Raw genomic sequence first — 14,109 nt, forward strand, 5'->3', positions numbered from 1 at the left:
AGCTTCCTTGTCAATTCCCACCCTCATCTGGTCTCCCTATTTCTGTTCTCTTTTCTCCCAACCAGCCCACCCATGGTCAGACCTAACTTCCTGAAACGTGGCTTCCACTTAAGGTGTTCCACGGAACAGAGTCTGTACTGACCACCGTGTAAGCCTTTAGTTGCCAAAAGGTCGTATCTGCTGAGTAGAGAGAGGGAAAGAGCTTGCTTGAGAAAGGAGCTGACACAGAGCTGGCAATGAAAGGGTTGAGAGAAAGATCCAGCCCTCCCCAAAGATACCATTCCATCCCCTTGATGGAGCGGGCTCAAATCTCCCCTTCAACTTTTCAGTTCATAGAAGTCAATACATTCCTTAAAAAAAAAAAAAAAAAAAAAAAAGTCTTTAAAAAATATTTATTTATTTTTGGGGGGGAGGGTAGGAGAAGCAGAGAGAGAAAATCCCAAGCAGGCGTGAAGCTGTCAGCACAGAGCCCGGCCCGGGGCTCGAACCCACAAACCGTGAGGTCATGACCTGAGCCAGAGCCAGAAGCTCAAGCGACCTAGTCACCCAGGCACCCTGGAGGGTAACTCGTTTTAAATCCAGGCTGGTTCTAAGTCATCTGGCGAGGTGCCCCGACCAATGATTGGCTCAGGAGCGGTCATGTGACCACGTTCCTCCAATGAGATGTGAGAGGGGAGGTCTCTGGGAGGAGCCTTTGGGAATGAGGCTGCAGGAGAGGTAGGCCATCTCTCTCTTGCCCCTGAGATGGCTTGGGCTGTGACACCTGAAATGGCTGCGTGGTCACAAGGTGCCACTACGCAGTGTGGCCAGCAGAGAAGAAACCTGGGCCTCTGACGACACAGAACGCGGACTGTCTCTTGCTTGAGGGTCACCCTCTTTTGCCTCTTGTTCCCTGAAGGAACAAATGACAAACGGGTTTGAGTTGGGGTTTTTCAGCTACTTGCAACCTTGATCTTGCAGAGCCTGCAGGAGGCCAACCCACCGCCATCTTATTTTACTGAGGGAAGAAAGAAGGCCCAGAGGGACAGCCATGTGTCCAGGTTTCAAAGCTAAGTCATGGCAGTGTGACTCAGGAGACCGGCCATCCCTTCTAACACAGCCCTCATCCTGTCATACCGCAGCTTCTAGAATCTTCAGCCTTGCCCTGCCCCGGCCCAGCCCAGAGCCTTCTCTGTAGTCAGATGTGTCTATGGAAGCTCACCTGGTTGGAATCCAACAGGCAATATTCCATCTAATTAAGCAACTGTAAGCGGGAAGGCTGTATCTCCGGAGTCTATCTGTGTTTTGTGATGAGTCTTTATAAACCCTCGCTGGCTGTTGTGACGGGTGCCGGGGAGGTTGCTGAGACCTCGGTAAACAGGGTCCTGCTGGGCCACAGTGGGGGCTGTGGCAGTGTCTGTTTATAGAATCCAAAGTCTGCATTTGGATAATTACCTCCATGTAATTGTCAGATTAATGTCACCTGGGCCAGAAGGTCTGTGTTTTGATACTTAAGGAAAGAAAAAACAAAACCCTTTGGAGATGCCCAACGGCTGTGAACTTGAAACAGCCTGACTCCTAAAAATTCGGGAAGCGGCGGCTCGGTGCGGCCAGAGCACAGCCAGCAGGGTGCTGAACAAGCAGGCTTGTGAATGAGGCAGAGGGGAGGCCGACAGAGAACATGTTGATTTTCCTGCTTTCCCCACCCACCCCCACACCCCCAAACACATGCACAAAAGTGTGCAAGTCCTCTGAGAAGCCGGCAGCAGTGGGCTTCTGATCTGGCCCCCTCTGTCATAGGCAACCACTGTCGGGAAAAGTGCAAGCTGGAAAATTCAGGAAGAAAGCTGGGAAAAAGCTGGGGCTGAAAAGAAGCGATTTCCTTCTCGAACACCCGAGCCGTCGCTCTTGTTACCCAAGGACAGTAATTTTGCCACACGGAGGTAAATATCCTTCCCTCGAAGGGCTCCCCAAAGAAACTAAGGCTGGTGAGAGAGGTGCTGACTGCCCCCTGCCCACCGCCCAGCCAGACAGAGTGATGCTGATCTGTGGGTGGGGGGCTCCCCCAGCAGGTGCTCCAGGGTGGCATTTCTGTCCAGGTGTCAAGGTCGTTTGGAGGGGCTGAGGTCCTCAGGCAGATGCTCTGCGGACAGGTGTGGGGGGCTGTGTATCTTTATGGCCACTGAGAGGCTCTGAGGGGTGAGTGGTGAGTGTTTGTGGGGAGGAGACAGAGAGTGCGATCAGTCCTTCCACAAGAGGGATTGTGTGTGTGTGTGTGTGTGTGTGTGTGTGTGTGTGTGCATGGGCATGAGCACATGCGTTCTCGAACACAAGACTCTGCAGGGATTTATGGGTCCCTGATTTATGGGTCCCTAGTGCTGCGGGAGGGAGCACTAGACCAGGAGTCTAGAGTCATGCTCCTAGAAATATAATGTGAGCTAAACACCTAGCTTATAATTTCCTCGTGGCCACTTTAGAAAAGAATGAAATTAATTTCAAGAATATATTTTATTTAACTCCACCTGTCCCAAATATTATCATTTCAACATACAGTCAATGTAAAAATACATAAACAAGGGACGCCTGGGTGGCTCAGTCAGTTAAGTGTCCGACTTCGGCTCAGGTCATGATCTCACAGTTCGTGGGTTCAAGCCCCGCCTTGGGCTCTGTGCTGACAGCTCGGAGCCTGGAACCAGCTGCAGATTCTGTGTCTCCCTCTCTCTCTCTGCCCCTCCCCACTCATGGTCTGTCTCTCTATCTCTCAAAAATAAATAAACGTTAACAAAAAAGTTTTAAAAATGTGTATATATATATGTGTGTGTATATACATATGTATACATGTGTATATATATGTGTATATGTGTGTGTGTGTGTGTGTATATAAATGCGATCCTTTACATTCTTCTTTCTTTTAACAAAGTCTTCGAAACCTGGTGTGTGTTTTACGCTCTCAGCGGCATCTCAGCTTGGGCCAGTCACACATCTAGTGTTCAATAGTCACATGTGGCTCGTGCTTACCATACTGACCGGTGTGGGTTTAGAGACTCGAACTTGATTCCCTGCTCGCTTTCGTTCCAGCTCTGTAGCCCCGAGAAAATTATCTGTGTGGAGCCTCAGTGTTGTCATTGGTATAATGATATTAACAATAGTCCATCTCATGGCAGTTGCTTGGTTAGTGTCTTGTGTGTTGCTGGGGACCCAAGGGGCCAAATCAGTGCTGCTGGACTGGCTGGTACAGTGGGGTGTTGGAGCCGGCTCATTCTGGTTGCCAAGAGTGCCTTGTTAAATACTCAGGAATTTCATAAATACTCAGGAGTTTCTCGAAATCAGCCAGGCTAAGAAAACATTTACACCACGGAAATGGGCGAATGCTTCCACATCAGTCCCTGCCCCTCCAGGGTGGATTGTTAAACGTGTGCACCCGCTGAACTTGGGTATATTCCCATGTGGTTGAAGCGGTGAGTGTGGACCAGAGGCCGCTTCCCTGGCTCTTTTCCCCTTGCCGAGTCCTCATCGATCTCCACTGAGGTGCCCCCGGCTGTGTGAGCCCCTTTCCCACTGCGAGAGGCAGCACCGAGCTGTAGCTGAGTCGGCGGAGTCTGGAGTGAACCCCGGGTCCACTCTTCGCTGATCTTGTAACTGTGGGCAGGGTATTTAGCCTTTCTGTGTGTGCCTAAGTTTCCTCATCTGTAAAAATAATGCAAGCTGAATTTCATAATGCATGTAATTGCCGAATCCCTAGGTAGCACACCTGAAACGAACTTAATAGTATATGTCAACTACAATTAAAAAAGAAAAATAATAGCATCCGAGAAATAGGTTGCTCCTGTTGAGGGGTAAATACCATCCATGGAAAGTGAGAGAAAAGCGCCTGGTACATAGTAAGTGCTCTATCACGGTGCCAATGAGCATCTGCGGATTCTAACTATTGGTCGCTTCCGGCATTCCGGAAGGGGCGGGGCTTATGGCAGGTGGCGGCATCCGGAGGCGGTGCTGGTGAGATGGTGGGGCCACTTTGGGCCTGGGGCGGTCTTTCCTTCCCTCCCATCCTCTCTCTCATCCTGCTGCAAGAATGGACCACCTACTGTGTGTGTGTTCAATGGCGAGGGGATGAGCCCACAAAGCTGAGCAAAGGCTGATCCCTGGCCCTGTCCTCTTGGAGTTTACAAAAGCTCTTCGGGGGCTTCGGTGATTTTTAACAGTGTAAGGGGGTCCCGAGAACAAGAAGTTTGAGAACTGCCGCACTAGGGTCTAATGGACAGGCCATTAACGTGGAGGCCAGAGGGCTTGACCCAGGTTCTAGCTCTGTGACATCTTATTGGGTTTCTAATCCGTGGCCTCCGCTTCTTTCTCTGTACAACCGGAGCGATAATGTGGATCACTGTCCCGGCCACCTCCAGGGCTATACAGTCTCTGTGATGCACATGGAATTTCATTCTTGCTCTTCTCACCAAAAGTGATATATTTTCCGTATTGATTAATAGTTCTTATATATATTTTTAATGTTCATTTATTTTTGAGAGAGAGAAAGAGAGAGAAAATGAGTGGGGAAGGGGCAGAGAGAGAGGGAGACACAGAATATGAAGCAGGCTCCAGGCTCTCAGCTGTCAGCACAGAGCCTGATGCAAGGCTCGAACTCACGAACGGCAAGGTCATGACCTGAGCAGAAGTCGGACGCTTAACCGACTGAGCCCCCTGGGGCACCCCTATAGTTCTTATCATTTTTACTGGCTGCTTGTTAGTTCTCCAAGTAGATGAAAATAAGCACATTTTGAAGATAGCTAATTTCTATACATTGTGGTACTTGCAAAATAGTGACAAGCCAGCCCACCAAGGTGACCTGTGAAGCGTCACTTTATACCTTCGTGGCTTGGAAGAAGGGGCCATTCCTTAACTCAAGTGGGTAGCGGGGAGGGTGTTGCTCTCTTTACCAAACACTTCCGCTCCTATTTCAAGTACTTTTGGAAAACATGGGTGATTGGAAGTCAGGTGAAAAAAAAAAAAACCCTACTGATTTCAGGGTTCTTATTCAAAATCTATTCCTTTTCTTCCTCCCCGGTGGCAATATTTTTAGGATTGCTGGGGAACTCTGGATAAAGATGGGTTTAGGACTCCATTTGTCTCTTCACACTGATTCACTCAACAAATATTTATTGAGCAACCACTACATGTCAGGTATGGCAGAAGGCTATTGGGATCCAGAGAAAAAGGAACGTCTTTGTTCTCAGGGCATCGAGGTGATGCAGGTGTATGAACAACCAAATATCATCAGTGCTGTGGTGGTCAGCGTGGGACATAGGAAGGAAAGTGTAGGTCTGACATTCACTCATTCACTGATTGTATTAGCTATCTATTGCTGGGTAACAAATTGCCCCAATAGTTGACTATCTAAAACAACAATGATTATTATTACAAAGTTTTGGTAGGTCAGGAAATCAGAAGCAGTTTGGCTAGGTGGTTTTGGCTTGAGGTCTCTCAGGATGTTGATGTCAGGATGTCAGCCAGAACTTAGTCACCTGAAGCCTTGACTGGAACTCAAGGATCTGTTTCCAAAATGGCCCTCCTCACATGGCTGTTGGCAAGAGGTGTCCGTTTCTCACTATTGAACCCGGACTGCTCCAGTGTCCATGACTTTGGCAGCTGGCTGCCCCAGAGCAAGTGATCCTAGAAAAGGAGGTTGAGGCCACAATATCTTTTATGATCGAACCCTAGAAATCATAGACCATCTCTTCCACCATATTATATTGGTACCAAAGCATAGGAGGGGACTACCTGAGGGGTAAATAACAGGAAGGGAGATCATTGGGAGCCACCTTGGGGGCTAGCTGCCACATTGGTTCATTGAATCATGCAACTGCCATTTGTTAAACACCGTCCAGGAGTGATACTGTGCTCAGGACTGGGGATACCAACATGGTTTCAATTATATTCAGGGACTGAGTCTGCTCAGTTTTGTATCTCTGGTGCCTGGAACACAGAATGTCTCATTAAAGGCTCATTTGTTCGTCAGAAGGAAGCAAAACGTAGGTGTTGGACCTCCAGAGCCCATCTGTTTAGGTTCAAATCTAGCCTCTTCCTTCCAGCTCTGATTCTTTTCTGATAAATCTTGTTTAGCCAGAGGTTGGTTTCTGTTGCCTGCAGCTAAGAATCCTAACTGATACACTTGGTTTTTCTGCTAATCGCCTTTGACTAGCTCAGAATCCAATCCAGAATCCCCATGTTGCATTTAGTTTTTGTTTCCTTAACCTCCTTTAATCTGGGAGAGGTTCTCAGTCTTGCCTTGTCTTTTACGACCTTGGCACTTCTGAAGAGTACTGGTCGAGCATTTTTGTAGAATGTCCCTCGATTTGCGTTTGTCTGAGGTTTTCTTGTGATTAGGTTGAGGTGATGCCTTTTGGACAAGAATACCAGAAGTGACATTGTGAATGCTCTCAGGGATGTGTGATATCAACATGTCATTACTGGTAATGTTGACGTTGATCCCTTGGTTAAGGTGATGGGTGTCTGCTTGATTTCTATTTTCCCCTTTGTATTGAGTAATTATCTTGAGTCTATGGAAATATCCATTTCTCATTCATTGGCCCACAGATTTTAGCAGCCATTGATGATACTTTCGGATCAACAGTTATTGCTGTGCTGTTTGCCTCTTGGTTTCCTGTTTCTATCATTCCTTCTACATTTATTAATTGAAATTCTGCTGTAAAGTAGAACTGTTCCTTCTTATTTATTTATTCAAATATTTACTTAATCAGTGTGGACTTGTGGATGTTTTCTTTTTTCCTATGGGTTATAATTCATTACTATGATTATTCGTTGCTCAAATTATCTCAGATTTGGCCATTGGGAACTCTTTGTTTTAAAAAAAATTTTTAATGTTTATTTATTTTTGAGAGAGAGAGAGAGAGAGAGAGACAGAATGCAATTAGGGGAGGGGCAGACAGAGAGGGAGACACAGAATCCAAAGCATATTCCAGGCTCTGAGCTGTCAGCACAGAGCCCAACACGGGGCTCAAACTCACAAACCGGGAGATTATGACCTGAGCCGAAATCAGATGCTCAACTGACTGAGCCACCCAGGTGCCCCAGGAGAGGGGGAGAGAGAGAGAGAGAAAAAGAGAGGTGGGGGGAGAGACAGAGATTATTACAGGGAGAGAAAAAAAGGAGAAAAACAGAAAACGTCGAATTTTTACATTCTTGCTACTAGGAAACCAGGCAGCCAAGAACTCAGTGGGTGTTTAACCAAACAGACTTAAGGTTTAGGTCAAGGATGGACTTCCCACCTCCACTCCGGGTTGCCCTGACAACCTCCTCCTTCTGGTATTGACATTATTGCGAGAAAGAAGGAAAAAATAGGCAGATGAAGTCATTAGAGGCAGAACCAACTGTGATCTGGCTTGCTTCATCATGCGGGCAGGTCCAGGGGGAGCCCAGGAGAGGCACAGGGCTCTTGGGCTGGGGCTGCAGACAGGGGCATGGCAGTGGCGGACTTGAGCCTGTGGGCTGGACACTGAGGCTTCTCTGAAATTCGGGTGAAGCCGGTCAGTGTAAATTAAATCCCAGTGGTTGTGTATCCTCATTGTCTCCCCTGCTCTCGGAACTAGTCAAGGATGCTTAGAAGAAAACCTATGACCCCAACTCGGGAAATGGCCACCATTCCCTCTTCCAGATGGCCTCAGTTACCACATCAACCTGGACCTTAGAGCCCTCTCTTTGTTTCCAGCACCCAAGAAGGTTGGGACCGTCAGAGGGATGGTCCTAACCAGTAGTTACTACTCTCTTCTCTTTCCAGAGAGGGAAACTGAGGCTGAGACAGTCAGTAACTTGCCGAAAATCACAAAGCTAGGAAGTGTTCAGGAATTCAAACCCAGATCTGATCAAGTCAAGGTACGTGCTTGGTAATTACCTCACCCTGTGGTACAGAGCAGTGGTTCTCAAACTGGAGCTTGTGGAAGGAATCCCCGACAGGGCTTGTTAAAGCACAGGGTGCTGGGCCCCCACCCCTGTTTCTGATTTGTCCAGATGTATGGCTGGACAATTTGCATTTCTCATAAATTTCCAGATGGTGTTGATGCTGGTGATCTGGGGACCGCATTTTGAGACGTGCTTACATAAAGCAAACCATTTAGCCCTTGAACCTCAAATACAGTCTTTATAGAACAAAGAGGACTAGATTTGCAGTCTGTGATTGTGTTCTCAGGTCTCTGTGTGTTTCCAGAGGTGCTTTAGCCAGGGGGCAGGGATAAGAGGATTGAGGGAGTTTATTTTTTATTTATTTATTTATTTATTTATTTATTTATTATTTTATGTTTTATTTATTTTTGAAAGAGAGAGAGGGAGAGGGAGAGAGAGAGAGAGAGAGAGAGAGAGAGAGGGGGGGGGAGGGGCAGAGAGAGAGAGGGAGACACAGAATCAGAAGCAAGCTCCAGGCTCGGAGCTGTCAGCACAGAGCCTGACCCGGGGCTCGAACTCATGAACAGCGAGAACGTGACCTGAGCTAAAGTCGGATGCTTAACCGACTGAGCCACCCAGGTGCGCCAAGGGAGTTTAAATCATGGAGAGTTCGGGACCCCCATCCTTCCTTCAAGTAGCTCCCTCATACCTCTTCACATATTAGGGTTCTGTGTGAAATTTTATTAGAAAAGGGGTTCCTGTGATGAAACACAAAGAGTTTATCAACTTCTGAACTAAAAAAGATGTCAAAATGCCATTTGTTCCTATTATCTATTGCTGTGGCTTAAAACAACAATTTTTTAAATATATGATTCTGTGGGTCAGGAATCTGGGCAGACCTATTCCTCGGGGTGCCCACGGAGGTTACTCAGTGCCATACATCTGGTGTCCCGGCTGATCTGGAGGGCCCAAGATGGCGTCATTCACATGTCTGGAGCCTCATTGGGGGTGGCTGGAAGGCTGGGCTCAGTAGTCACTACAGACTGGAACATCTATCTATCTGTGGCTGCTCTAGCATTGGGGTCTCAGGGGTGTTGGACTTCACAATGGCTTAGGGCCCAGAGCAAGTGTTCCAAGAGGCAGAAAGCAGAAAGCACCAGTCTCTTTAAGGCCCAGGCCTAGCAGCCACCATGGCATTATTTTGCCATCTTCTGTTTACCAACAAGGTCAACGGAGCTCCCCAGCCCCAGATTCCCAGGGAGGGGACATCCACCCCACTTCCCCATGGGTGGAATGTTTTGTCGCTACCTTTGAACTGGACCTGACAAACCTCATCCACACTTGAACGTTATTTGGCTGATGAGACCCTGGTCCTTGCGCCAGGTGTGGTAAAGGGATGTGAGTTGCAGGGGTGAAGGTATTTTGCATGGGGAAAAAATGATAATTGGAGGGTGGAGTTTAACATGTCCTAGAACGCCTGCTTTCGAAGTCAGTCATCTTGCTGGAGGGAGAAGATGGGCTTCCAGCCTCATGGAGAAGTCCGTGGAGAGAGAAACCCGGTCCCCCATCTCCACCCCAACAGCCCAGCCGAGCTCCCAGCCCACAGCCAGCACTGACTCGCCGCTGTGTGAATGAGTCATCTAGGAAGGTTTGGTTCCTCCAGCCCCAGGCGAGCTCCTTAGCCGACACCATATGGAGTGACATGACACCAAATCGAGCACTGTGATGGTTAATGTTATGTGTCAACTTGGTTGGGTCATGGTGCCCAGGTATTTGGTCAGACGTTATTCCGGATGTTTCTGTGAAAGTGCTTTATGGTTGAAATCAACCATTAAATCAATAGACTTTCACTAAAGCAGATTCCCCTCCGTGATGTGGGTGGGTCTCGTCCAATCGGTTGAAGGCCTTTATAGAACAAAGACTGACCTCCCCGAGTGAGAAGGACTTCTGCCAACAGACAGCCTTTGGACTCAAACTGCATCTCAGCTCCATGGAACACCAGTGTTTGATGAATATTAATAAGTCCTCCGCAATTAAAATAATGGTTCCATGGTCAATAAGTTTTGGGGAAACCCTTTGCCAAATGATGCTGTAAGGTCTCTGCATCGTAGAACTTCTCATAATTTGGCATGGATCTTTCTCTGTATAGCACCTCTGTAGCCTGGGGGGAGGCTGATGTGGGCTTGTTGTGAGCTTTCTGACAGCAAATCTTTATTCTGTTTCGAAAGTGGGTCACCCTGGTCAGTTTCCCCTTCTTTCAGAGGGTCTCGTTTATGGGAGAAAAAGGGGGTCTTCTTCTCGGGTGAAGCGAAAGTGATGTGTTGCTTTGTTCTCTCCCATCAGAGTGACACTGTGGGCCCATGAGGGAAGACTTCTCAGTGTGAGAGCAGCTGCCCCAGTTCAGCCCTCCCCCAGCTCCTTAGGCCTGCCCCTTCTGCAAAGGAGTTTGGACCACTCCGTTAGATATTCTAGAGCAGAACCAATGAATTATTTACTGTTGTCAAAGGATGCTAATGAGATGCTAATGAATACATTAGTGTAATTTCAAGGCAATTCCTGGAGACTTCTTTCCACTCAGGGCTACTGGCTCTGCCCCCTACTGGCCTTGGGAGGTAGGAGTTGGCAAAAGAGTCAAGGAACTGAAGACTTCCCAGGCAGCTAGCTGTTCCTGACCATGGAGGCCAGAGGACTTCAGAAATTGCTTGTCTTGCCCTGCATCTTCCTAGATGTAGTTTTGAGGATGTGAAGAATGGACATCCAGAAGATTGTTTTACAACCACACAAGCAGGACAGCACTCAAATCACTTCCTCCAGGATGTCTTCCCCGATCTATCTCTATTTCCTGTACTCTCCTTCCTCTCCAGGCTGAAGGCTATGTCCATCCTCTATGTGTTCCATACTCCCTATTCTTTTTTTTTAAGACTTTATTTTTAAGTAATCTCTATACCCAACATGGGGCTTGAGCTCACAACTCCGAGGTCAAGAATTGCACGCTCCATCGACTAAGCCAGCCAGGCACCCCCTTAGTCCCCATTCTTACTGCCATCACAGATTAAGGGGAAGGGGGGGTTCAATTGTCTGTCTCCACCATTAGCCCTGAGCTCTTGAGAATGTGCATTTAGTGTCTTAAAAAAATTTTTTTAATGTTTATTTTTGAGAGAGAGAGAGAGAGAGAGAGCACGAGCAGGGGAGGGGCAGAGAGAGAGGGAGACACAGAATCTGAAGCAGGCTCCTGTCTCTGAGCTGTCAGCATAGAGCCCAACATGGGGCTCATACCCACGAACCATGAGATCATGACCTGAGCTGAAGTCGGACACTTAACTGACAGAGCCACCCAGGCTCCCAGTGTCTTTTTTTCTCCTTATCTGCAGGACAGAAGATGGTGCTTGGTATGTACAAGCTGTTCAGACATTGATGGGTTGAATTGAATTGTTCATGTGTGGTTAGTTCGATTCAGAAGGAAACTTGGTTATTTTGAGAGGGATTTGTCTTTGCTTTCGGATCTGCTAAGCAAATTTGACATGTAAGCAAGACTCAGGTGGAGAGCTGTTAACATTCTTTAAAAAATCTTTCCCAAGCACTTTGGCAACCTCCGTTTGATGAACAGCTGGCTAATTTCATGTAATTTAAATGTATTTATAAGTAAGTCCAATAGGACCAATTTCTATCTGGCAAAATCTATTAGCTTGTTTTTTACGGTATGGCCTTAGAAGCCATTTGTTTTCATTTCATTTCACTTCTTTCCTCCCTCCCTCCCCTCTCCCTTCTTTCTTGCCTTGTGTCCTTCCTCCTTCCTCCCTCCTCCCTCCTCCCTCCTCCCTCCCTTCCTTTCTTCTTCTTAAGGTATTATTATGCAAGCTTCCCACTCATTCAGGTGGACTTGTGCTCCCAAATTTGACAGAATAAGCAAGTATTGGGAAGCGTATCAGTGGCCATGTTTCTTGTCTTTACTTCTGTGTCGCTCTGATGTCATAACTGACTGTGTTACACCAGAGATACCAGTTAGCTCTTGGTACTCACAGGGCAGGCCATGGGCTGACAGCACCAGCATCTCCCGGGAGCCTGCTAGAAATGCAACATCTCAGGCCCACCCCAAACTTTCTGATCCCTGGGTGATCCATACGCACATACACGTTTGACAAGCAGAGGTTCAACTAACCCTTTTGACAAGCAGAGGTTCAACTAACCCTGTCTCATACCTTCTGGATGATGTGGGGACTGAGCCGGGGGAAAAGTATTGAAAACATACTTCTTTGCGATTTGTCAGCACTAAGCAGCCTACACCTTTACTGGACCTGCACACTGGCCACGTTGCCTTGCCTGCCCCGCCCTGAGCTCCTGGGAGGGGCAGCCTCACCTACAGTACTAAGGGCTGCCATTACATTGTGCCAACTGCTTTCCATGCATTCTCTCGTTCAGTCCTTACAACAGATCTGTGAGGAAGGTGCCACACACCTGTTCCCCTTGACAGATGACAAAGCTGGAGATTAGAGAGGTGAAATGGTTTGCTTTCGGCCACCCAGCTTGGTGCAGTACCAGGCCAGTAACAAGGATCCTGTAATTGAGAGCTCTTAGCATCCTCCTCCTCTTTCTGGGGCCAGGGTGGTCAAGATTTAAACAGCTACAGAACAGTCCGGTTGGCTGATAAACCACATCTTGGTGGTCATCCTGTCTTTTCAACCCTTTGTGCCCAAGAGAATGGCATTTCCCTACCTGAGGCTGAGGGCCAGGGATAATAAATATCTCGTTGCCTGCCGCATCCCAAGACCACTTGCTCTTCGTCTTCTACATTCTTCTCCTTCTCATCCTTCTTCTCAGTCTTCTCCTCCTCTTTCTCCTTCTGGTCTTCTTCTGCTTCTCCTCTTCCTTCTGTGCCTCTTGTCAAGCACTTGAACATGGCTGAGCTTCTCTTTCTTTCCCCCTGCCCTCCTTTCACCCTGGGCTCCAGGTAGAGAATTCAGATGCTGCTGCTGCTGCTGCTGGTGATGGTGATGGTGATGCTCATTGATGATGATCATGGTGATGGTGTGGTGATGGGTGGCTGATGGTGATGTTGATGCTGATGGTAATGGTGATGCTGATGGTGATGGATGATGGTGCTGACGGTGATGCTTATGGTGGTGGTGATTTTGTTGTTGTTGTTTTGCCAAACGGGATTTTCAGTCCCTCGTCTCCCTTTATCATTCTTATCTTCCACGCTGGCAGGAGAGAGGTCGTTCAGTAGAAGAACATGAAACTCTGCCACAAAAGGCAGTCAGTCTTAGGGAGAGAAAGGGTGGTTTGTCGTGTAGATTTAGAAACTCTGTGGGTGGGTGGAGGGTCACGAAGGGTAAAAAAAGTCTACATGGAATGAGGAGGGAGGAGAGAGGGTGCCAGAAAGGAGGGACTCTAGGTGCTTCTCAGACACATATTCTGCCTGGTCTGAAAGGTGACTAGTAGGAAAAGGATAGATATGTTTGCCACCCTCTCAACTTGGGGTGTGTTTGTCAGCAGCCATTGGGAAGCCACTTCAGATGAAGGACCTGTCAGCAAATCCTGCTAGCCACTGCAGGACATTGAGGGGCAACTGCATTATTGTTACCATTAATATCAGCCCACCAGTTCCCGGGCTCCCTGCGTGTGCGTAGCCCTTGTTAATTCTTTACATACAAGATCTCTACACCCCGTAAATTGGGCAGAGTGGGAAACTGAGGCCTATGCTGTCTCTTATTTGTCTGCTGTGCAACTTGGGCTGTAAAACACTAAGCTGGACCTTAGGGAGTAACACACAACTTGTGTTCTCTGTGTATAAAACTCTACTGCTGATCGATGATCAGAGGAGTATGATTGTTGGCTTAGTTAATTTATTGTCTACTTGGGAGGGAAAGACATGTGCACATAAATTCAAGGGCTAGTTAATTGTACAAGAACGCAAGTGATGCCAAAAGATGGTATGACTAAAGGCCAAATTGAAGCCAGAGGTGTAGGGGCTATAAGAGCTTATTAACATTTATTTATTAAAATTGCAGAAACCACCAAGAGATGGGCAAGATACATTTCATGCATTTGCAAATAAATCCATGTCCCCTATAGCCCACTCTTAGACCAGCAATAACAAATTCGAGTATATTCCAGGCAAATTAAATTCAATACATACAGATCTTCCTGGACTTACTATGGGGTTATGTCTCAAGAAACCCATCACATGTTGAAAATGTTGTAAGTCGACAAATGCATTTATTTATTTTTTAAAATACTTTT

General features: G+C 47.4%; 1 protein-coding gene across 1 annotated transcript in view; it reads left to right on the forward strand.

The window, feature by feature from the left end:
• Positions 1-1,806: 1,806 nt before the first annotated feature.
• LARS2 (leucyl-tRNA synthetase 2, mitochondrial) overlaps positions 1,807-14,109 on the forward strand; it is a 186,776-nt gene continuing 174,473 nt past the window's right edge. The window contains exons 1-2 of the mRNA XM_081792774.1: positions 1,807-1,922; positions 7,769-7,863. The gene's annotated coding sequence lies outside the window, so the exon portion shown is untranslated. The remainder of the gene's footprint in view (positions 1,923-7,768; positions 7,864-14,109) is intronic.

This window comes from Panthera onca, chromosome A2 (genome assembly GCF_046562875.1).
Source record: "Panthera onca isolate mPanOnc1 chromosome A2, mPanOnc1 haplotype 2, whole genome shotgun sequence".
NCBI classification, from domain to species: Eukaryota; Metazoa; Chordata; class Mammalia; order Carnivora; family Felidae; genus Panthera; species Panthera onca.